General features: G+C 49.4%; 8 non-coding genes across 8 annotated transcripts; all 8 read right to left on the reverse strand.

Moving 5' to 3' along the window:
- Positions 1–2,049: 2,049 nt before the first annotated feature.
- trnam-cau (transfer RNA methionine (anticodon CAU)) lies at positions 2,050–2,121 on the reverse strand. The gene has a single exon. It is a non-coding gene; the product is annotated as a tRNA-Met (tRNA).
- Positions 2,122–4,767: 2,646 nt separating this feature from the next.
- On the reverse strand, positions 4,768–4,839 carry trnam-cau (transfer RNA methionine (anticodon CAU)). Its single transcript has one exon. It is a non-coding gene; the product is annotated as a tRNA-Met (tRNA).
- Positions 4,840–7,477: 2,638 nt separating this feature from the next.
- On the reverse strand, positions 7,478–7,549 carry trnam-cau (transfer RNA methionine (anticodon CAU)). The gene has a single exon. It is a non-coding gene; the product is annotated as a tRNA-Met (tRNA).
- Positions 7,550–10,186: 2,637 nt separating this feature from the next.
- trnam-cau (transfer RNA methionine (anticodon CAU)) lies at positions 10,187–10,258 on the reverse strand. The gene has a single exon. It is a non-coding gene; the product is annotated as a tRNA-Met (tRNA).
- Positions 10,259–12,834: 2,576 nt separating this feature from the next.
- trnam-cau (transfer RNA methionine (anticodon CAU)) lies at positions 12,835–12,906 on the reverse strand. The gene has a single exon. It is a non-coding gene; the product is annotated as a tRNA-Met (tRNA).
- A 2,632-nt stretch (positions 12,907–15,538) lies between these two features.
- Positions 15,539–15,610, reverse strand: trnam-cau (transfer RNA methionine (anticodon CAU)). Its single transcript has one exon. It is a non-coding gene; the product is annotated as a tRNA-Met (tRNA).
- Positions 15,611–18,242: 2,632 nt separating this feature from the next.
- On the reverse strand, positions 18,243–18,314 carry trnam-cau (transfer RNA methionine (anticodon CAU)). Its single transcript has one exon. It is a non-coding gene; the product is annotated as a tRNA-Met (tRNA).
- A 2,655-nt stretch (positions 18,315–20,969) lies between these two features.
- trnam-cau (transfer RNA methionine (anticodon CAU)) lies at positions 20,970–21,041 on the reverse strand. Its single transcript has one exon. It is a non-coding gene; the product is annotated as a tRNA-Met (tRNA).
- Positions 21,042–21,435: the final 394 nt, after the last annotated feature.

Genomic DNA, 21,435 nt, shown 5'->3' on the forward strand with positions numbered 1-21,435 from the left:
CAATCTACCTTGATTGCTGACATTCCTCAAACACCGCACCACTCACGTCAACCTGTTGAGCACTATGGTAAAAACAATGACTGCAGATGCTGGAAACCAGATTCTGGATTAGTGGTGCTGGAAGAGCACAGCAGTTCAGGCAGCATCCAAGTAGCTTGTTGAACACGATCTCCAACCATTTCATTTCTCTGTTTTCTGCTTCATTCGTACTCCAGGCAGCCCACGCTGGTTTCACGAAGGTGCTTTTTGAGAAAGTCAATCAGGCAGTTTTGCACAAGTCAAGTTAAAAAAAAACACGGGCTCATCCGGGATTTGAACCCGGGACCTCTCGCAAATCAGCGCAGTAACAGACCCAAAGCGAGAATCATACGCCTAGACCAACGAGCCAGAAAGCACGCACGCAGGTAATGCCCCACACCTCTTGAGCGACCTGAGACATGCTCAGTATGAAATACATTTGAGCAAGCGGCAAAGACTTTCCCGAACAGCTGCTTCTCATCCAGTCTCCCTGCTGCTATTTCATTCCACCGCATTCTCTGCTCACAGTGTCGTTTCCCCAACGTAGCATGAAGCATAAACTGGGTGACTGCTTCGCAGAACATCCCGCTTCTGCCCGCAGAAACTAAAGGCCCTGACCTTGCGGTTGCCTGCCACTTTAACACATCACCCTGTTCCCTGGCCAACATCCCTGTCTCAGGCTTGCAGCAGTGTTCTAGCTCCAGATGAAGGAACAACATCTCATTTTCCACTTGGAGCCCTTCCAGCCCTCCGGTCTTCAATATCGAGTTCTATAACTATAGGGCCTGAACCCCCCCATGTCCTTGACCCCTACCACACGAAAGACTCCTGTTTATCACCTCGTCTGCTATGACACACGACGTATTGTTAGCCACTAACAGTCTCCATTAACAGTTATTCGCCCTCTCACGAGGATCGTTATTCACTCCTGCGTCCTGCCTATTGTTCTTTCTCTGAGCTGGCGGCAAACACAGCAATGAACATTGGAGACTCTGAGCCAGCTGAAACTTGCTCAGTGTGAAGTAGATTCCACATTGCTGCAAGAATTGCAAGCAGCAAAGCCTTTCCAGAACATCTGCTTGTCATTCTGTCCCCGGGGGGGCTGATGTTTGTCTCTTCCCCAGGAACAGGAGTATCTCCACTGGCGGATAATTAAACCATTTTATTTCTACTTGCACGTTGTTCTGGGGGGAGGGGGCGGTGGGGGAATGTAGGTTTGGGGGAGGGTAAGAGTCCATTCGCTCTTCTGCTCTCTCTCCCTCTTTCTCTCTCTCTCTCTCTCTGAAACTCTTGGGGTGAGAGGTGTCAGTTACATTAATGCGGGGAACATGAACAACTTTGATTGTGAACTTTCTCCAAAGGTCTGTTATCGGAGAGACAGAAAGATGCTGTGCTGGCAGGACAGAGAGAAATGAACACCGAGGACTCTTCGCCCAGGTAAATTCACATTGTTGTGCAGCCTGCTTGGTGTTCAGAAATCGTCTTCACGCAGCAATCTTACGGAAAGTCTATTGCAAAGTGGGCATCGCTTTCTTTGCTGCGACCGCGCAGCAGTTAACATCTGAGCCCCAAGTGTCCCAGATGAAGAGAATCCGCGTGAAACCTTCACTCACTGAGAGTCATCCCCACGGCCCTGAGCTGAGGGACTGCAGGCAGTCCAACACGGAAGGGACGGTTAAAAATGAACCATTTTTGCTCCCTCAGCAACACGTAGCATCATTGTCGCGCAGACAGAAGCCATTCAGCCCATGGATTCCACGGCGACTGTCTGTCACTTGTCTCTCTCTGAGGTTATTCACAATCGGCGGTATCCGTCCTAATAGTGGGGGACGATGTCTGAGTTTCAACTTTACCAGCTCATTAGCATCGAAGAGAACCGGTTTTGCGATTCAGTTCAGAGGAAACCGACCAAGAACAGAATATCACTGAGACCTCTAAAACCCATGCCGTTTGAATGGAGTGGATCGATATGAACATCGGCAAGTAGATGCAAAGGCAGCTTGCTGATCAGATCAAGGTGACAGTGAACGATAGCAGAGGATGGTTTCGATCCATCGACCTCTGGGTTATGGGCCCAGCACGCTCCCGCTGCGCCACTCTGCTGCCGCTTGGAGACGCTCGTTGCACAGAACACTTCAGGTTTTTGTCTGGCACGCGGCAGGCACCTTCGAGCCTGATGTCAAAGACCTCCACTGCTGTCGTGTGATATGCTGTTTCGCAGACGTATGGAGGCTGTGTCAATATAAACTTTTTTCTAAATTCCCACATTCTGTCGGTCGAACTGTGATTTCACACTGAATCACAACATGTGTCACAGCGCAGACGGAGGCTCTGCGGCCCACCTTCGCTCTGCTGGTTCTACGCTTAAGTAAACGTGTGACTCTAGTCGTTTCCATCTCTCGCCTTCTCAGCGGAAATCTGCACATCTGAACGTGACCACCGAATTCCCTTTTGGGTCCATTGAATCTTCCTCTTTGTCAATGTCAGACAGGGACTTACTGACCCTCACCACTCCCTGTACGAAAACGTTCTTCCTAATGTCACTTTTACTTCTTTTGCTCGTGACTCTAAAATTCTGCCGAATCGTTATGGATCCTTTCAGGCGTGGGAGCATTTTCACAACATTATTTCCTGTTTCTAGGTCCCTCATGACTTGGAAAAGTTCGGTTCTCCGAGGAGAGCTGTCCCAATTTTCCAATCTACCTTGATTGCTGACATTCCTCAAACACCGCACCACTCACGTCAACCTGTTGAGCACTATGGTAAAAACAATGACTGCAGATGCTGGAAACCAGATTCTGGATTAGTGGTGCTGGAAGAGCACAGCAGTTCAGGCAGCATCCAAGTAGCTTGTTGAACACGATCTCCAACCATTTCATTTCTCTGTTTTCTGCTTCATTCGTACTCCAGGCAGCCCACGCTGGTTTCACGAAGGTGCTTTTTGAGAAAGTCAATCAGGCAGTTTTGCACAAGTCAAGTTAAAAAAAAACACGGGCTCATCCGGGATTTGAACCCGGGACCTCTCGCAAATCAGCGCAGTAACAGACCCAAAGCGAGAATCATACGCCTAGACCAACGAGCCAGAAAGCACGCACGCAGGTAATGCCCCACACCTCTTGAGCGACCTGAGACATGCTCAGTATGAAATACATTTGAGCAAGCGGCAAAGACTTTCCCGAACAGCTGCTTCTCATCCAGTCTCCCTGCTGCTATTTCATTCCACCGCATTCTCTGCTCACAGTGTCGTTTCCCCAACGTAGCATGAAGCATAAACTGGGTGACTGCTTCGCAGAACATCCCGCTTCTGCCCGCAGAAACTAAAGGCCCTGACCTTGCGGTTGCCTGCCACTTTAACACATCACCCTGTTCCCTGGCCAACATCCCTGTCTCAGGCTTGCAGCAGTGTTCTAGCTCCAGATGAAGGAACAACATCTCATTTTCCACTTGGAGCCCTTCCAGCCCTCCGGTCTTCAATATCGAGTTCTATAACTATAGGGCCTGAACCCCCCCATGTCCTTGACCCCTACCACACGAAAGACTCCTGTTTATCACCTCGTCTGCTATGACACACGACGTATTGTTAGCCACTAACAGTCTCCATTAACAGTTATTCGCCCTCTCACGAGGATCGTTATTCACTCCTGCGTCCTGCCTATTGTTCTTTCTCTGAGCTGGCGGCAAACACAGCAATGAACATTGGAGACTCTGAGCCAGCTGAAACTTGCTCAGTGTGAAGTAGATTCCACATTGCTGCAAGAATTGCAAGCAGCAAAGCCTTTCCAGAACATCTGCTTGTCATTCTGTCCCCGGGGGGGCTGATGTTTGTCTCTTCCCCAGGAACAGGAGTATCTCCACTGGCGGATAATTAAACCATTTTATTTCTACTTGCACGTTGTTCTGGGGGGAGGGGGCGGTGGGGGAATGTAGGTTTGGGGGAGGGTAAGAGTCCATTCGCTCTTCTGCTCTCTCTCCCTCTTTCTCTCTCTCTCTCTCTCTGAAACTCTTGGGGTGAGAGGTGTCAGTTACATTAATGCGGGGAACATGAACAACTTTGATTGTGAACTTTCTCCAAAGGTCTGTTATCGGAGAGACAGAAAGATGCTGTGCTGGCAGGACAGAGAGAAATGAACACCGAGGACTCTTCGCCCAGGTAAATTCACATTGTTGTGCAGCCTGCTTGGTGTTCAGAAATCGTCTTCACGCAGCAATCTTACGGAAAGTCTATTGCAAAGTGGGCATCGCTTTCTTTGCTGCGACCGCGCAGCAGTTAACATCTGAGCCCCAAGTGTCCCAGATGAAGAGAATCCGCGTGAAACCTTCACTCACTGAGAGTCATCCCCACGGCCCTGAGCTGAGGGACTGCAGGCAGTCCAACACGGAAGGGACGGTTAAAAATGAACCATTTTTGCTCCCTCAGCAACACGTAGCATCATTGTCGCGCAGACAGAAGCCATTCAGCCCATGGATTCCACGGCGACTGTCTGTCACTTGTCTCTCTCTGAGGTTATTCACAATCGGTGGTATCCGTCCTAATAGTGGGGGACGATGTCTGAGTTTCAACTTTACCAGCTCATTAGCATCGAAGAGAACCGGTTTTGCGATTCAGTTCAGAGGAAACCGACCAAGAACAGAATATCACTGAGACCTCTAAAACCCATGCCGTTTGAATGGAGTGGATCGATATGAACATCGGCAAGTAGATGCAAAGGCAGCTTGCTGAAGAAAGCAGATCAAGGTGACAGTGAACGATAGCAGAGGATGGTTTCGATCCATCGACCTCTGGGTTATGGGCCCAGCACGCTCCCGCTGCGCCACTCTGCTGCCGCTTGGAGACGCTCGTTGCGCAGAACACTTCAGGTTTTTGTCTGGCACGCGGCAGGCACCTTCGAGCCTGATGTCAAAGACCTCCACTGCTGTCGTGTGATATGCTGTTTCGCAGACGTATGGAGGCTGTGTAAATATAAACTTTTTTCTAAATTCCCACATTCTGTCGGTCGAACTGTGATTTCACACTGAATCACAACATGTGTCACAGCGCAGACGGAGGCTCTGCGGCCCACCTTCGCTCTGCTGGTTCTACGCTTAAGTAAACGTGTGACTCTAGTCGTTTCATTTCATTCTCTCGCCTTCTCAGCGGAAATCTGCACATCTGAACGTGACCACCGAATTCCCTTTTGGGTCCATTGAATCTTCCTCTTTGTCAATGTCAGACAGGGACTTACTGACCCTCACCACTCCCTGTACGAAAACGTTCTTCCTAATGTCACTTTTACTTCTTTTCCTCGTGACTCTAAAATTCTGCCGAATCGTTATGGATCCTTTCAGGCGTGGGAGCATTTTCACAACATTATTTCCTGTTTCTAGGTCCCTCATGACTTGGAAATGTTCGGTTCTCCGAGGAGAGCTGTCCCAATTTTCCAATCTACCTTGATTGCTGACATTCCTCAAACACCGCACCACTCACGTCAACCTGTTGAGCACTATGGTAAAAACAATGACTGCAGATGCTGGAAACCAGATTCTGGATTAGTGGTGCTGGAAGAGCACAGCAGTTCAGGCAGCATCCAAGTAGCTTGTTGAACACGATCTCCAACCATTTCATTTCTCTGTTTTCTGCCTCATTCGTACTCCAGGCAGCCCACGCTGGTTTCACGAAGGTGCTTTTTGAGAAAGTCAATCAGGCAGTTTTGCACAAGTCAAGTTAAAAAAAAAACACGGGCTCGTCCGGGATCTCTCGCAAATCAGCGCAGTAACAGACCCTAAGCGAGAATCATACGCCTAGACCAACGAGCCAGAAAGCACGCACGCAGGTAATGCCCCAGACCTCTTGAGCGACCTGAGACATGCTCAGTATGAAATACATTTGAGCAAGCGGCAAAGACTTTCCCGAACAGCTGCTTCTCATCCAGTCTCCCTGCTGCTATTTCATTCCACCGCATTCTCTGCTCACAGTGTCGTTTCCCCAACGTAGCATGAAGCATAAACTGGGTGACTGCTTCGCAGAACATCCCGCTTCTGCCCGCAGAAACTAAAGGCCCTGACCTTGCGGTTGCCTGCCACTTTAACACATCACCCTGTTCCCTGGCCAACATCCCTGTCTCAGGCTTGCAGCAGTGTTCTAGCTCCAGATGAAGGAACAACATCTCATTTTCCACTTGGAGCCCTTCCAGCCCTCCGGTCTTCAATATCGAGTTCTATAACTATAGGGCCTGAACCCCCCCATGTCCTTGACCCCTACCACACGAAAGACTCCTGTTTATCACCTCGTCTGCTATGACACACGACGTATTGTTAGCCACTAACAGTCTCCATTAACAGTTATTCGCCCTCTCACGAGGATCGTTATTCACTCCTGCGTCCTGCCTATTGTTCTTTCTCTGAGCTGGCGGCAAACACAGCAATGAACATTGGAGACTCTGAGCCAGCTGAAACTTGCTCAGTGTGAAGTAGATTCCACATTGCTGCAAGAATTGCAAGCAGCAAAGCCTTTCCAGAACATCTGCTTGTCATTCTGTCCCCGGGGGGCTGATGTTTGTCTCTTCCCCAGGAACAGGAGTATCTCCACTGGCGGATAATTAAACCATTTTATTTCTACTTGCACGTTGTTCTGGGGGGAGGGGGCGGTGGGGGAATGTAGGTTTGGGGGAGGGTAAGAGTCCATTCGCTCTTCTGCTCTCTCTCCCTCTTTCTCTCTCTCTCTCTCTCTGAAACTCTTGGGGTGAGAGGTGTCAGTTACATTAATGCGGGGAACATGAACAACTTTGATTGTGAACTTTCTCCAAAGGTCTGTTATCGGAGAGACAGAAAGATGCTGTGCTGGCAGGACAGAGAGAAATGAACACCGAGGACTCTTCGCCCAGGTAAATTCACATTGTTGTGCAGCCTGCTTGGTGTTCAGAAATCGTCTTCACGCAGCAATCTTACGGAAAGTCTATTGCAAAGTGGGCATCGCTTTCTTTGCTGCGACCGCGCAGCAGTTAACATCTGAGCCCCAAGTGTCCCAGATGAAGAGAATCCGCGTGAAACCTTCACTCACTGAGAGTCATCCCCACGGCCCTGAGCTGAGGGACTGCAGGCAGTCCAACACGGAAGGGACGGTTAAAAATGAACCATTTTTGCTCCCTCAGCAACACGTAGCATCATTGTCGCGCAGACAGAAGCCATTCAGCCCATGGATTCCACGGCGACTGTCTGTCACTTGTCTCTCTCTGAGGTTATTCACAATCGGTGGTATCCGTCCTAATAGTGGGGGACGATGTCTGAGTTTCAACTTTACCAGCTCATTAGCATCGAAGAGAACCGGTTTTGCGATTCAGTTCAGAGGAAACCGACCAAGAACAGAATATCACTGAGACCTCTAAAACCCATGCCGTTTGAATGGAGTGGATCGATATGAACATCGGCAAGTAGATGCAAAGGCAGCTTGCTGAAGAAAGCAGATCAAGGTGACAGTGAACGATAGCAGAGGATGGTTTCGATCCATCGACCTCTGGGTTATGGGCCCAGCACGCTCCCGCTGCGCCACTCTGCTGCCGCTTGGAGACGCTCGTTGCGCAGAACACTTCAGGTTTTTGTCTGGCACGCGGCAGGCACCTTCGAGCCTGATGTCAAAGACCTCCACTGCTGTCGTGTGATATGCTGTTTCGCAGACGTATGGAGGCTGTGTAAATATAAACTTTTTTCTAAATTCCCACATTCTGTCGGTCGAACTGTGATTTCACACTGAATCACAACATGTGTCACAGCGCAGACGGAGGCTCTGCGGCCCACCTTCGCTCTGCTGGTTCTACGCTTAAGTAAACGTGTGACTCTAGTCGTTTCATTTCATTCTCTCGCCTTCTCAGCGGAAATCTGCACATCTGAACGTGACCACCGAATTCCCTTTTGGGTCCATTGAATCTTCCTCTTTGTCAATGTCAGACAGGGACTTACTGACCCTCACCACTCCCTGTACGAAAACGTTCTTCCTAATGTCACTTTTACTTCTTTTCCTCGTGACTCTAAAATTCTGCCGAATCGTTATGGATCCTTTCAGGCGTGGGAGCATTTTCACAACATTATTTCCTGTTTCTAGGTCCCTCATGACTTGGAAATGTTCGGTTCTCCGAGGAGAGCTGTCCCAATTTTCCAATCTACCTTGATTGCTGACATTCCTCAAACACCGCACCACTCACGTCAACCTGTTGAGCACTATGGTAAAAACAATGACTGCAGATGCTGGAAACCAGATTCTGGATTAGTGGTGCTGGAAGAGCACAGCAGTTCAGGCAGCATCCAAGTAGCTTGTTGAACACGATCTCCAACCATTTCATTTCTCTGTTTTCTGCCTCATTCGTACTCCAGGCAGCCCACGCTGGTTTCACGAAGGTGCTTTTTGAGAAAGTCAATCAGGCAGTTTTGCACAAGTCAAGTTAAAAAAAAAACACGGGCTCGTCCGGGATCTCTCGCAAATCAGCGCAGTAACAGACCCTAAGCGAGAATCATACGCCTAGACCAACGAGCCAGAAAGCACGCACGCAGGTAATGCCCCAGACCTCTTGAGCGACCTGAGACATGCTCAGTATGAAATACATTTGAGCAAGCGGCAAAGACTTTCCCGAACAGCTGCTTCTCATCCAGTCTCCCTGCTGCTATTTCATTCCACCGCATTCTCTGCTCACAGTGTCGTTTCCCCAACGTAGCATGAAGCATAAACTGGGTGACTGCTTCGCAGAACATCCCGCTTCTGCCCGCAGAAACTAAAGGCCCTGACCTTGCGGTTGCCTGCCACTTTAACACATCACCCTGTTCCCTGGCCAACATCCCTGTCTCAGGCTTGCAGCAGTGTTCTAGCTCCAGATGAAGGAACAACATCTCATTTTCCACTTGGAGCCCTTCCAGCCCTCCGGTCTTCAATATCGAGTTCTATAACTATAGGGCCTGAACCCCCCCATGTCCTTGACCCCTACCACACGAAAGACTCCTGTTTATCACCTCGTCTGCTATGACACACGACGTATTGTTAGCCACTAACAGTCTCCATTAACAGTTATTTGCCCTCTCACGAGGATCGTTATTCACTCCTACGTCCTGCCTATTGTTCTTTCTCTGAGCTGGCGGCAAACACAGCAATGAACATTGGAGACTCTGAGCCAGCTGAAACTTGCTCAGTGTGAAGTACATTCCACATTGCTGCAAGAATTGCAAGCAGCAAAGCCTTTCCAGAACATCTGCTTGTCATTCTGTCCCCGGGGGGCTGATGTTTGTCTCTTCCCCAGGAACAGGAGTATCTCCACTGGCGGATAATTAAACCATTTTATTTCTACTTGCACGTTGTTCTGGGGGGAGGGGGGGTGGGGGAATGTAGGTTTGGGGGAGGGTAAGAGTCCATTCGCTCTTCTGCTCTCTCTCCCTCATTCTCTCTCTCTCTCTCTCTGAAACTCTTGGGGTGAGAGGTGTCAGTTACATTATTGCGGGGAACATGAACAACTTTGATTGTGAACTTTCTCCAAAGGTCTGTTATCGGAGAGACAGAAAGATGCTGTGCTGGCAGGACAGAGAGAAATGAACACCGAGGACTCTTCGCCCAGGTAAATTCACATTGTTGTGCAGCCTGCTTGGTGTTCAGAAATCGTCTTCACGCAGCAATCTTACGGAAAGTCTATTGCAAAGTGGGCATCGCTTTCTTTGCTGCGACCGCGCAGCAGTTAACATCTGAGCCCCAAGTGTCCCAGATGAAGAGAATCCGCGTGAAACCTTCACTCACTGAGAGTCATCCCCACGGCCCTGAGCTGAGGGACTGCAGGCAGTCCAACACGGAAGGGACGGTTAAAAATGAACCATTTTTGCTCCCTCAGCAACACGTAGCATCATTGTCGCGCAGACAGAAGCCATTCAGCCCATGGATTCCACGGCGACTGTCTGTCACTTGTCTCTCTCTGAGGTTATTCACAATCGGTGGTATCCGTCCTAATAGTGGGGGACGATGTCTGAGTTTCAACTTTACCAGCTCATTAGCATCGAAGAGAACCGGTTTTGCGATTCAGTTCAGAGGAAACCGACCAAGAACAGAATATCACTGAGACCTCTAAAACCCATGCCGTTTGAATGGAGTGGATCGATATGAACATCGGCAAGTAGATGCAAAGGCAGCTTGCTGAAGAAAGCAGATCAAGGTGACAGTGAACGATAGCAGAGGATGGTTTCGATCCATCGACCTCTGGGTTATGGGCCCAGCACGCTCCCGCTGCGCCACTCTGCTGCCGCTTGGAGACGCTCGTTGCGCAGAACACTTCAGGTTTTTGTCTGGCACGCGGCAGGCACCTTCGAGCCTGATGTCAAAGACCTCCACTGCTGTCGTGTGATATGCTGTTTCGCAGACGTATGGAGGCTGTGTAAATATAAACTTTTTTCTAAATTCCCACATTCTGTCGGTCGAACTGTGATTTCACACTGAATCACAACATGTGTCACAGCGCAGACGGAGGCTCTGCGGCCCACCTTCGCTCTGCTGGTTCTACGCTTAAGTAAACGTGTGACTCTAGTCGTTTCATTTCATTCTCTCGCCTTCTCAGCGGAAATCTGCACATCTGAACGTGACCACCGAATTCCCTTTTGGGTCCATTGAATCTTCCTCTTTGTCAATGTCAGACAGGGACTTACTGACCCTCACCACTCCCTGTACGAAAACGTTCTTCCTAATGTCACTTTTACTTCTTTTCCTCGTGACTCTAAAATTCTGCCGAATCGTTATGGATCCTTTCAGGCGTGGGAGCATTTTCACAACATTATTTCCTGTTTCTAGGTCCCTCATGACTTGGAAATGTTCGGTTCTCCGAGGAGAGCTGTCCCAATTTTCCAATCTACCTTGATTGCTGACATTCCTCAAACACCGCACCACTCACGTCAACCTGTTGAGCACGATGGTAAAAACAATGACTGCAGATTGCTTGTTGAACACGATCTCCAACCATTTCATTTCTCTGTTTTCTGCCTCATTCGTACTCCAGGCAGCCCACGCTGGTTTCACGAAGGTGCTTTTTGAGAAAGTCAATCAGGCAGTTTTGCACAAGTCAAGTTAAAAAAAAAACACGGGCTCGTCCGGGATCTCTCGCAAATCAGCGCAGTAACAGACCCTAAGCGAGAATCATACGCCTAGACCAACGAGCCAGAAAGCACGCACGCAGGTAATGCCCCAGACCTCTTGAGCGACCTGAGACATGCTCAGTATGAAATACATTTGAGCAAGCGGCAAAGACTTTCCCGAACAGCTGCTTCTCATCCAGTCTCCCTGCTGCTATTTCATTCCACCGCATTCTCTGCTCACAGTGTCGTTTCCCCAACGTAGCATGAAGCATAAACTGGGTGACTGCTTCGCAGAACATCCCGCTTCTGCCCGCAGAAACTAAAGGCCCTGACCTTGCGGTTGCCTGCCACTTTAACACATCACCCTGTTCCCTGGCCAACATCCCTGTCTCAGGCTTGCAGCAGTGTTCTAGCTCCAGATGAAGGAACAACATCTCATTTTCCACTTGGAGCCCTTCCAGCCCTCCGGTCTTCAATATCGAGTTCTATAACTATAGGGCCTGAACCCCCCCATGTCCTTGACCCCTACCACACGAAAGACTCCTGTTTATCACCTCGTCTGCTATGACACACGACGTATTGTTAGCCACTAACAGTCTCCATTAACAGTTATTTGCCCTCTCACGAGGATCGTTATTCACTCCTACGTCCTGCCTATTGTTCTTTCTCTGAGCTGGCGGCAAACACAGCAATGAACATTGGAGACTCTGAGCCAGCTGAAACTTGCTCAGTGTGAAGTACATTCCACATTGCTGCAAGAATTGCAAGCAGCAAAGCCTTTCCAGAACATCTGCTTGTCATTCTGTCCCCGGGGGGGCTGATGTTTGTCTCTTCCCCAGGAACAGGAGTATCTCCACTGGCGGATAATTAAACCATTTTATTTCTACTTGCACGTTGTTCTGGGGGGAGGGGGGGGGTGGGGGAATGTAGGTTTGGGGGAGGGTAAGAGTCCATTCGCTCTTCTGCTCTCTCTCCCTCTTTCTCTCTCTCTCTCTCTCTGAAACTCTTGGGGTGAGAGGTGTCAGTTACATTAATGCGGGGAACATGAACAACTTTGATTGTGAACTTTCTCCAAAGGTCTGTTATCGGAGAGACAGAAAGATGCTGTGCTGGCAGGACAGAGAGAAATGAACACCGAGGACTCTTCGCCCAGGTAAATTCACATTGTTGTGCAGCCTGCTTGGTGTTCAGAAATCGTCTTCACGCAGCAATCTTACGGAAAGTCTATTGCAAAGTGGGCATCGCTTTCTTTGCTGCGACCGCGCAGCAGTTAACATCTGAGCCCCAAGTGTCCCAGATGAAGAGAATCCGCGTGAAACCTTCACTCACTGAGAGTCATCCCCACGGCCCTGAGCTGAGGGACTGCAGGCAGTCCAACACGGAAGGGACGGTTAAAAATGAACCATTTTTGCTCCCTCAGCAACACGTAGCATCATTGTCGCGCAGACAGAAGCCATTCAGCCCATGGATTCCACGGCGACTGTCTGTCACTTGTCTCTCTCTGAGGTTATTCACAATCGGTGGTATCCGTCCTAATAGTGGGGGACGATGTCTGAGTTTCAACTTTACCAGCTCATTAGCATCGAAGAGAACCGGTTTTGCGATTCAGTTCAGAGGAAACCGACCAAGAACAGAATATCACTGAGACCTCTAAAACCCATGCCGTTTGAATGGAGTGGATCGATATGAACATCGGCAAGTAGATGCAAAGGCAGCTTGCTGAAGAAAGCAGATCAAGGTGACAGTGAACGATAGCAGAGGATGGTTTCGATCCATCGACCTCTGGGTTATGGGCCCAGCACGCTCCCGCTGCGCCACTCTGCTGCCGCTTGGAGACGCTCGTTGCGCAGAACACTTCAGGTTTTTGTCTGGCACGCGGCAGGCACCTTCGAGCCTGATGTCAAAGACCTCCACTGCTGTCGTGTGATATGCTGTTTCGCAGACGTATGGAGGCTGTGTAAATATAAACTTTTTTCTAAATTCCCACATTCTGTCGGTCGAACTGTGATTTCACACTGAATCACAACATGTGTCACAGCGCAGACGGAGGCTCTGCGGCCCACCTTCGCTCTGCTGGTTCTACGCTTAAGTAAACGTGTGACTCTAGTCGTTTCATTTCATTCTCTCGCCTTCTCAGCGGAAATCTGCACATCTGAACGTGACCACCGAATTCCCTTTTGGGTCCATTGAATCTTCCTCTTTGTCAATGTCAGACAGGGACTTACTGACCCTCACCACTCCCTGTACGAAAACGTTCTTCCTAATGTCACTTTTACTTCTTTTCCTCGTGACTCTAAAATTCTGCCGAATCGTTATGGATCCTTTCAGGCGTGGGAGCATTTTCACAACATTATTTCCTGTTTCTAGGTCCCTCATGACTTGGAAATGTTCGGTTCTCCGAGGAGAGCTGTCCCAATTTTCCAATCTACCTTGATTGCTGACATTCCTCAAACACCGCACCACTCACGTCAACCTGTTGAGCACTATGGTAAAAACAATGACTGCAGATGCTGGAAACCAGATTCTGGATTAGTGGTGCTGGAAGAGCACAGCAGTTCAGGCAGCATCCAAGTAGCTTGTTGAACACGATCTCCAACCATTTCATTTCTCTGTTTTCTGCCTCATTCGTACTCCAGGCAGCCCACGCTGGTTTCACGAAGGTGCTTTTTGAGAAAGTCAATCAGGCAGTTTTGCACAAGTCAAGTTAAAAAAAAAACACGGGCTCGTCCGGGATCTCTCGCAAATCAGCGCAGTAACAGACCCTAAGCGAGAATCATACGCCTAGACCAACGAGCCAGAAAGCACGCACGCAGGTAATGCCCCAGACCTCTTGAGCGACCTGAGACATGCTCAGTATGAAATACATTTGAGCAAGCGGCAAAGACTTTCCCGAACAGCTGCTTCTCATCCAGTCTCCCTGCTGCTATTTCATTCCACCGCATTCTCTGCTCACAGTGTCGTTTCCCCAACGTAGCATGAAGCATAAACTGGGTGACTGCTTCGCAGAACATCCCGCTTCTGCCCGCAGAAACTAAAGGCCCTGACCTTGCGGTTGCCTGCCACTTTAACACATCACCCTGTTCCCTGGCCAACATCCCTGTCTCAGGCTTGCAGCAGTGTTCTAGCTCCAGATGAAGGAACAACATCTCATTTTCCACTTGGAGCCCTTCCAGCCCTCCGGTCTTCAATATCGAGTTCTATAACTATAGGGCCTGAACCCCCCCATGTCCTTGACCCCTACCACACGAAAGACTCCTGTTTATCACCTCGTCTGCTATGACACACGACGTATTGTTAGCCACTAACAGTCTCCATTAACAGTTATTTGCCCTCTCACGAGGATCGTTATTCACTCCTACGTCCTGCCTATTGTTCTTTCTCTGAGCTGGCGGCAAACACAGCAATGAACATTGGAGACTCTGAGCCAGCTGAAACTTGCTCAGTGTGAAGTACATTCCACATTGCTGCAAGAATTGCAAGCAGCAAAGCCTTTCCAGAACATCTGCTTGTCATTCTGTCCCCGGGGGGCTGATGTTTGTCTCTTCCCCAGGAACAGGAGTATCTCCACTGGCGGATAATTAAACCATTTTATTTCTACTTGCACGTTGTTCTGGGGGGAGGGGGGGTGGGGGAATGTAGGTTTGGGGGAGGGTAAGAGTCCATTCGCTCTTCTGCTCTCTCTCCCTCATTCTCTCTCTCTCTCTCTCTGAAACTCTTGGGGTGAGAGGTGTCAGTTACATTATTGCGGGGAACATGAACAACTTTGATTGTGAACTTTCTCCAAAGGTCTGTTATCGGAGAGACAGAAAGATGCTGTGCTGGCAGGACAGAGAGAAATGAACACCGAGGACTCTTCGCCCAGGTAAATTCACATTGTTGTGCAGCCTGCTTGGTGTTCAGAAATCGTCTTCACGCAGCAATCTTACGGAAAGTCTATTGCAAAGTGGGCATCGCTTTCTTTGCTGCGACCGCGCAGCAGTTAACATCTGAGCCCCAAGTGTCCCAGATGAAGAGAATCCGCGTGAAACCTTCACTCACTGAGAGTCATCCCCACGGCCCTGAGCTGAGGGACTGCAGGCAGTCCAACACGGAAGGGACGGTTAAAAATGAACCATTTTTGCTCCCTCAGCAACACGTAGCATCATTGTCGCGCAGACAGAAGCCATTCAGCCCATGGATTCCACGGCGACTGTCTGTCACTTGTCTCTCTCTGAGGTTATTCACAATCGGTGGTATCCGTCCTAATAGTGGGGGACGATGTCTGAGTTTCAACTTTACCAGCTCATTAGCATCGAAGAGAACCGGTTTTGCGATTCAGTTCAGAGGAAACCGACCAAGAACAGAATATCACTGAGACCTCTAAAACCCATGCCGTTTGAATGGAGTGGATCGATATGAACATCGGCAAGTAGATGCAAAGGCAGCTTGCTGATCAGATCAAGGTGACAGTGAACGATAGCAGAGGATGGTTTCGATCCATCGACCTCTGGGTTATGGGCCCAGCACGCTCCCGCTGCGCCACTCTGCTGCCGCTTGGAGACGCTCGTTGCACAGAACACTTCAGGTTTTTGTCTGGCACGCGGCAGGCACCTTCGAGCCTGATGTCAAAGACCTCCACTGCTGTCGTGTGATATGCTGTTTCGCAGACGTATGGAGGCTGTGTAAATATAAACTTTTTTCTAAATTCCCACATTCTGTCGGTCGAACTGTGATTTCACACTGAATCACAACATGTGTCACAGCGCAGACGGAGGCTCTGCGGCCCACCTTCGCTCTGCTGGTTCTACGCTTAAGTAAACGTGTGACTCTAGTCGTTTCATTTCATTCTCTCGCCTTCTCAGCGGAAATCTGCACATCTGAACGTGACCACCGACTTCCCTTTTGGGTCCATTGAATCTTCCTCTTTGTCAATGTCAGACAGGGACTTACTGACCCTCACCACTCCCTGTACGAAAACGTTCTTCCTAATGTCACTTTTACTTCTTTTCCTCGTGACTCTAAAATTCTGCCGAATCGTTATGGATCCTTTCAGGCGTGGGAGCATTTTCACAACATTATTTCCTGTTTCTAGGTCCCTCATGACTTGGAAAAGTTCGGTTCTCCGAGGAGAGCTGTCCCAATTTTCCAATCTACCTTGATTGCTGACATTCCTCAAACACCGCACCACTCACGTCAACCTGTTGAGCACTATGGTAAAAACAATGACTGCAGATGCTGGAAACCAGATTCTGGATTAGTGGTGCTGGAAGAGCACAGCAGTTCAGGCAGCATCCAAGTAGCTTGTTGAACACGATCTCCAACCATTTCATTTCTCTGTTTTCTGCCTCATTCGTACTCCAGGCAGCCCACGCTGGTTTCACGAAGGTGCTTTTTGAGAAAGTCAATCAGGCAGTTTTGCACAAGTCAAGTTAAAAAAAAAACACGGGCTCGTCCGGGATCTCTCGCAAATCAGCGCAGTAACAGACCCTAAGCGAGAATCATACGCCTAGACCAACGAGCCAGAAAGCACGCACGCAGGTAATGCCCCAGACCTCTTGAGCGACCTGAGACATGCTCAGTATGAAATACATTTGAGCAAGCGGCAAAGACTTTCCCGAACAGCTGCTTCTCATCCAGTCTCCCTGCTGCTATTTCATTCCACCGCATTCTCTGCTCACAGTGTCGTTTCCCCAACGTAGCATGAAGCATAAACTGGGTGACTGCTTCGCAGAACATCCCGCTTCTGCCCGCAGAAACTAAAGGCCCTGACCTTGCGGTTGCCTGCCACTTTAACACATCACCCTGTTCCCTGGCCAACATCCCTGTCTCAGGCTTGCAGCAGTGTTCTAGCTCCAGATGAAGGAACAACATCTCATTTTCCACTTGGAGCCCTTCCAGCCCTCCGGTCTTCAATATCGAGTTCTATAACTATAGGGCCTGAACCCCCCCATGTCCTTGACCCCTACCACACGAAAGACTCCTGTTTATCACCTCGTCTGCTATGACACACGACGTATTGTTAGCCACTAACAGTCTCCATTAACAGTTATTTGCCCTCTCACGAGGATCGTTCTTCACTCCTACGTCCTGCCTATTGTTCTTTCTCTGAGCTGGCGGCAAACACAGCAATGAACATTGGAGACTCTGAGCCAGCTGAAACTTGCTCAGTGTGAAGTACATTCCACATTGCTGCAAGAATTGCAAGCAGCAAAGCCTTTCCAGAACATCTGCTTGTCATTCTGTCCCCGGGGGGCTGATGTTTGTCTCTTCCCCAGGAACAGGAGTATCTCCACTGGCGGATAATTAAACCATTTTATTTCTACTTGCACGTTGTTCTGGGGGGAGGGGGGGTGGGGGAATGTAGGTTTGGGGGAGGGTAAGAGTCCATTCGCTCTTCTGCTCTCTCTCCCTCATTCTCTCTCTCTCTCTCTCTGAAACTCTTGGGGTGAGAGGTGTCAGTTACATTATTGCGGGGAACATGAACAACTTTGATTGTGAACTTTCTCCAAAGGTCTGTTATCGGAGAGACAGAAAGATGCTGTGCTGGCAGGACAGAGAGAAATGAACACCGAGGACTCTTCGCCCAGGTAAATTCACATTGTTGTGCAGCCTGCTTGGTGTTCAGAAATCGTCTTCACGCAGCAATCTTACGGAAAGTCTATTGCAAAGTGGGCATCGCTTTCTTTGCTGCGACCGCGCAGCAGTTAACATCTGAGCCCCAAGTGTCCCAGATGAAGAGAATCCGCGTGAAACCTTCACTCACTGAGAGTCATCCCCACGGCCCTGAGCTGAGGGACTGCAGGCAGTCCAACACGGAAGGGACGGTTAAAAATGAACCATTTTTGCTCCCTCAGCAACACGTAGCATCATTGTCGCGCAGACAGAAGCCATTCAGCCCATGGATTCCACGGCGACTGTCTGTCACTTGTCTCTCTCTGAGGTTATTCACAATCGGTGGTATCCGTCCTAATAGTGGGGGACGATGTCTGAGTTTCAACTTTACCAGCTCATTAGCATCGAAGAGAACCGGTTTTGCGATTCAGTTCAGAGGAAACCGACCAAGAACAGAATATCACTGAGACCTCTAAAACCCATGCCGTTTGAATGGAGTGGATCGATATGAACATCGGCAAGTAGATGCAAAGGCAGCTTGCTGATCAGATCAAGGTGACAGTGAACGATAGCAGAGGATGGTTTCGATCCATCGACCTCTGGGTTATGGGCCCAGCACGCTCCCGCTGCGCCACTCTGCTGCCGCTTGGAGACGCTCGTTGCACAGAACACTTCAGGTTTTTGTCTGGCACGCGGCAGGCACCTTCGAGCCTGATGTCAAAGACCTCCACTGCTGTCGTGTGATATGCTGTTTCGCAGACGTATGGAGGCTGTGTAAATATAAACTTTTTTCTAAATTCCCACATTCTGTCGGTCGAACTGTGATTTCACACTGAATCACAACATGTGTCACAGCGCAGACGGAGGCTCTGCGGCCCACCTTCGCTCTGCTGGTTCTACGCTTAAGTAAACGTGTGACTCTAGTCGTTTCATTTCATTCTCTCGCCTTCTCAGCGGAAATCTGCACATCTGAACGTGACCACCGACTTCCCTTTTGGGTCCATTGAATCTTCCTCTTTGTCAATGTCAGACAGGGACTTACTGACCCTCACCACTCCCTGTACGAAAACGTTCTTCCTAATGTCACTTTTACTTCTTTTCCTCGTGACTCTAAAATTCTGCCGAATCGTTATGGATCCTTTCAGGCGTGGGAGCATTTTCACAACATTATTTCCTGTTTCTAGGTCCCTCATGACTTGGAAAAGTTCGGTTCTCCGAGGAGAGCTGTCCCAATTTTCCAATCTACCTTGATTGCTGACATTCCTCAAACACCGCACCACTCACGTCAACCTGTTGAGCACTATGGTAAAAACAATGACTGCAGATGCTGGAAACCAGATTCTGGATTAGTGGTGCTGGAAGAGCACAGCAGTTCAGGCAGCATCCAAGTAGCTTGTTGAACACGATCTCCAACCATTTCATTTCTCTGTTTTCTGCCTCATTCGTACTCCAAGCAGCCCACGCTGGTTTCACGAAGGTGCTTTTTGAGAAAGTCAATCAGGCAGTTTTGCACAAGTCAAGTTAAAAAACAACACGGGCTCGTCCGGGATTTGAACCCGGGACCTCTCGCAAATCAGCGCAGTAACAGACCCTAAGCGAGAATCATACGCCTAGACCAACGAGCCAGAAAGCACGCACGCAGGTAATGCCCCACACCTCTTGAGCGACCTGAGACATGCTCAGTATGAAATACATTTGAGCAAGCGGCAAAGACTTTCCAGAACAGCTGCTTCTCATCCAGTCTCCCTGCTGCTATTTCATTCCACCGCATTCTCTGCTCACAGTGTCGTTTCCCCAACGTAGCATGAAGCATAAACTGGGTGACTGCTTCGCAGAACATCCCGCTTCTGCCCGCAGAAACTAAAGGCCCTGACCTTGCGGTTGCCTGCCACTTTAACACATCACCCTGTTCCCTGGCCAACATCCCTGTCTCAGGCTTGCAGCAGTGTTCTCGCTCCAGATGAAGGAACAACATCTCATTTTCCACTTGGAGCCCTTCCAGCCCTCCGGTCTTCAATATCGAGTTCTATAACTATAGGGCCTGAACCCCCCCATGTCCTTGACCCCTACCACACGAAAGACTCCTGTTTATCACCTCGTCTGCTATGACACACGACGTATTGTTAGCCACTAACAGTCTCCATTAACAGTTATTCGCCCTCTCACGAGGATCGTTATTCACTCCTGCGTCCTGCCTATTGTTCTTTCTCTGAGCTGGCGGCAAACACAGCAATGAACATTGGAGACTCTGAGCCAGCTGAAACTTGCTCAGTGTGAAGTACATTCCACATTGCTGCAAGAATTGCAAGCAGCAAAGCCTTTCCAGAACATCTGCTTGTCATTCTGTCCCCGGGGGGGCTGATGTTTGTCTCTTCCCCAGGAACAGGAGTATCTCCACTGGCGGATAATTAAACCATTTTATTTCTACTTGCACGTTGTTCTGGGGGGAGGGGGGGGGGGGTGGGGGAATGTAGGTTTGGGGGAGGGTAAGAGTCCATTCGCTCTTCTGCTCTCTCTCCCTCTTTCTCTCTCTCTCTCTCTCTGAAACTCTTGGGGTGAGAGGTGTCAGTTACATTAATGCGGGGAACATGAACAACTTTGATTGTGAACTTTCTCCAAAGGTCTGTTATCGGAGAGACAGAAAGATGCTGTGCTGGCAGGACAGAGAGAAATGAACACCGAGGACTCTTCGCCCAGGTAAATTCACATTGTTGTGCAGCCTGCTTGGTGTTCAGAAATCGTCTTCACGCAGCAATCTTACGGAAAGTCTATTGCAAAGTGGGCATCGCTTTCTTTGCTGCGACCGCGCAGCAGTTAACATCTGAGCCCCAAGTGTCCCAGATGAAGAGAATCCGCGTGAAACCTTCACTCACTGAGAGTCATCCCCACGGCCCTGAGCTGAGGGACTGCAGGCAGTCCAACACGGAAGGGACGGTTAAAAATGAACCATTTTTGCTCCCTCAGCAACACGTAGCATCATTGTCGCGCAGACAGAAGCCATTCAGCCCATGGATTCCACGGCGACTGTCTGTCACTTGTCTCTCTCTGAGGTTATTCACAATCGGTGGTATCCGTCCTAATAGTGGGGGACGATGTCTGAGTTTCAACTTTACCAGCTCATTAGCATCGAAGAGAACCGGTTTTGCGATTCAGTTCAGAGGAAACCGACCAAGAACAGAATATCACTGAGACCTCTAAAACCCATGCCGTTTGAATGGAGTGGATCGATATGAACATCGGCAAGTAGATGCAAAGGCAGCTTGCTGAAGAAAGCAGATCAAGGTGACAGTGAACGATAGCAGAGGATGGTTTCGATCCATCGACCTCTGGGTTATGGGCCCAGCACGCTCCCGCTGCGCCACTCTGCTGCCGCTTGGAGACGCTCGTTGCGCAGAACACTTCAGGTTTTTGTCTGGCACGCGGCAGGCACCTTCGAGCCTGATGTCAAAGACCTCCACTGCTGTCGTGTGATATGCTGTTTCGCAGACGTATGGAGGCTGTGTAAATATAAACTTTTTTCTAAATTCCCACATTCTGTCGGTCGAACTGTGATTTCACACTGAATCACAACATGTGTCACAGCGCAGACGGAGGCTCTGCGGCCCACCTTCGCTCTGCTGGTTCTACGCTTAAGTAAACGTGTGACTCTAGTCGTTTCATTTCATTCTCTCGCCTTCTCAGCGGAAATCTGCACATCTGAACGTGACCACCGAATTCCCTTTTGGGTCCATTGAATCTTCCTCTTTGTCAATGTCAGACAGG

Source organism: Chiloscyllium punctatum, chromosome 36 (genome assembly GCF_047496795.1).
Source record: "Chiloscyllium punctatum isolate Juve2018m chromosome 36, sChiPun1.3, whole genome shotgun sequence".
In the NCBI taxonomy this organism is placed as follows: Eukaryota; Metazoa; Chordata; class Chondrichthyes; order Orectolobiformes; family Hemiscylliidae; genus Chiloscyllium; species Chiloscyllium punctatum.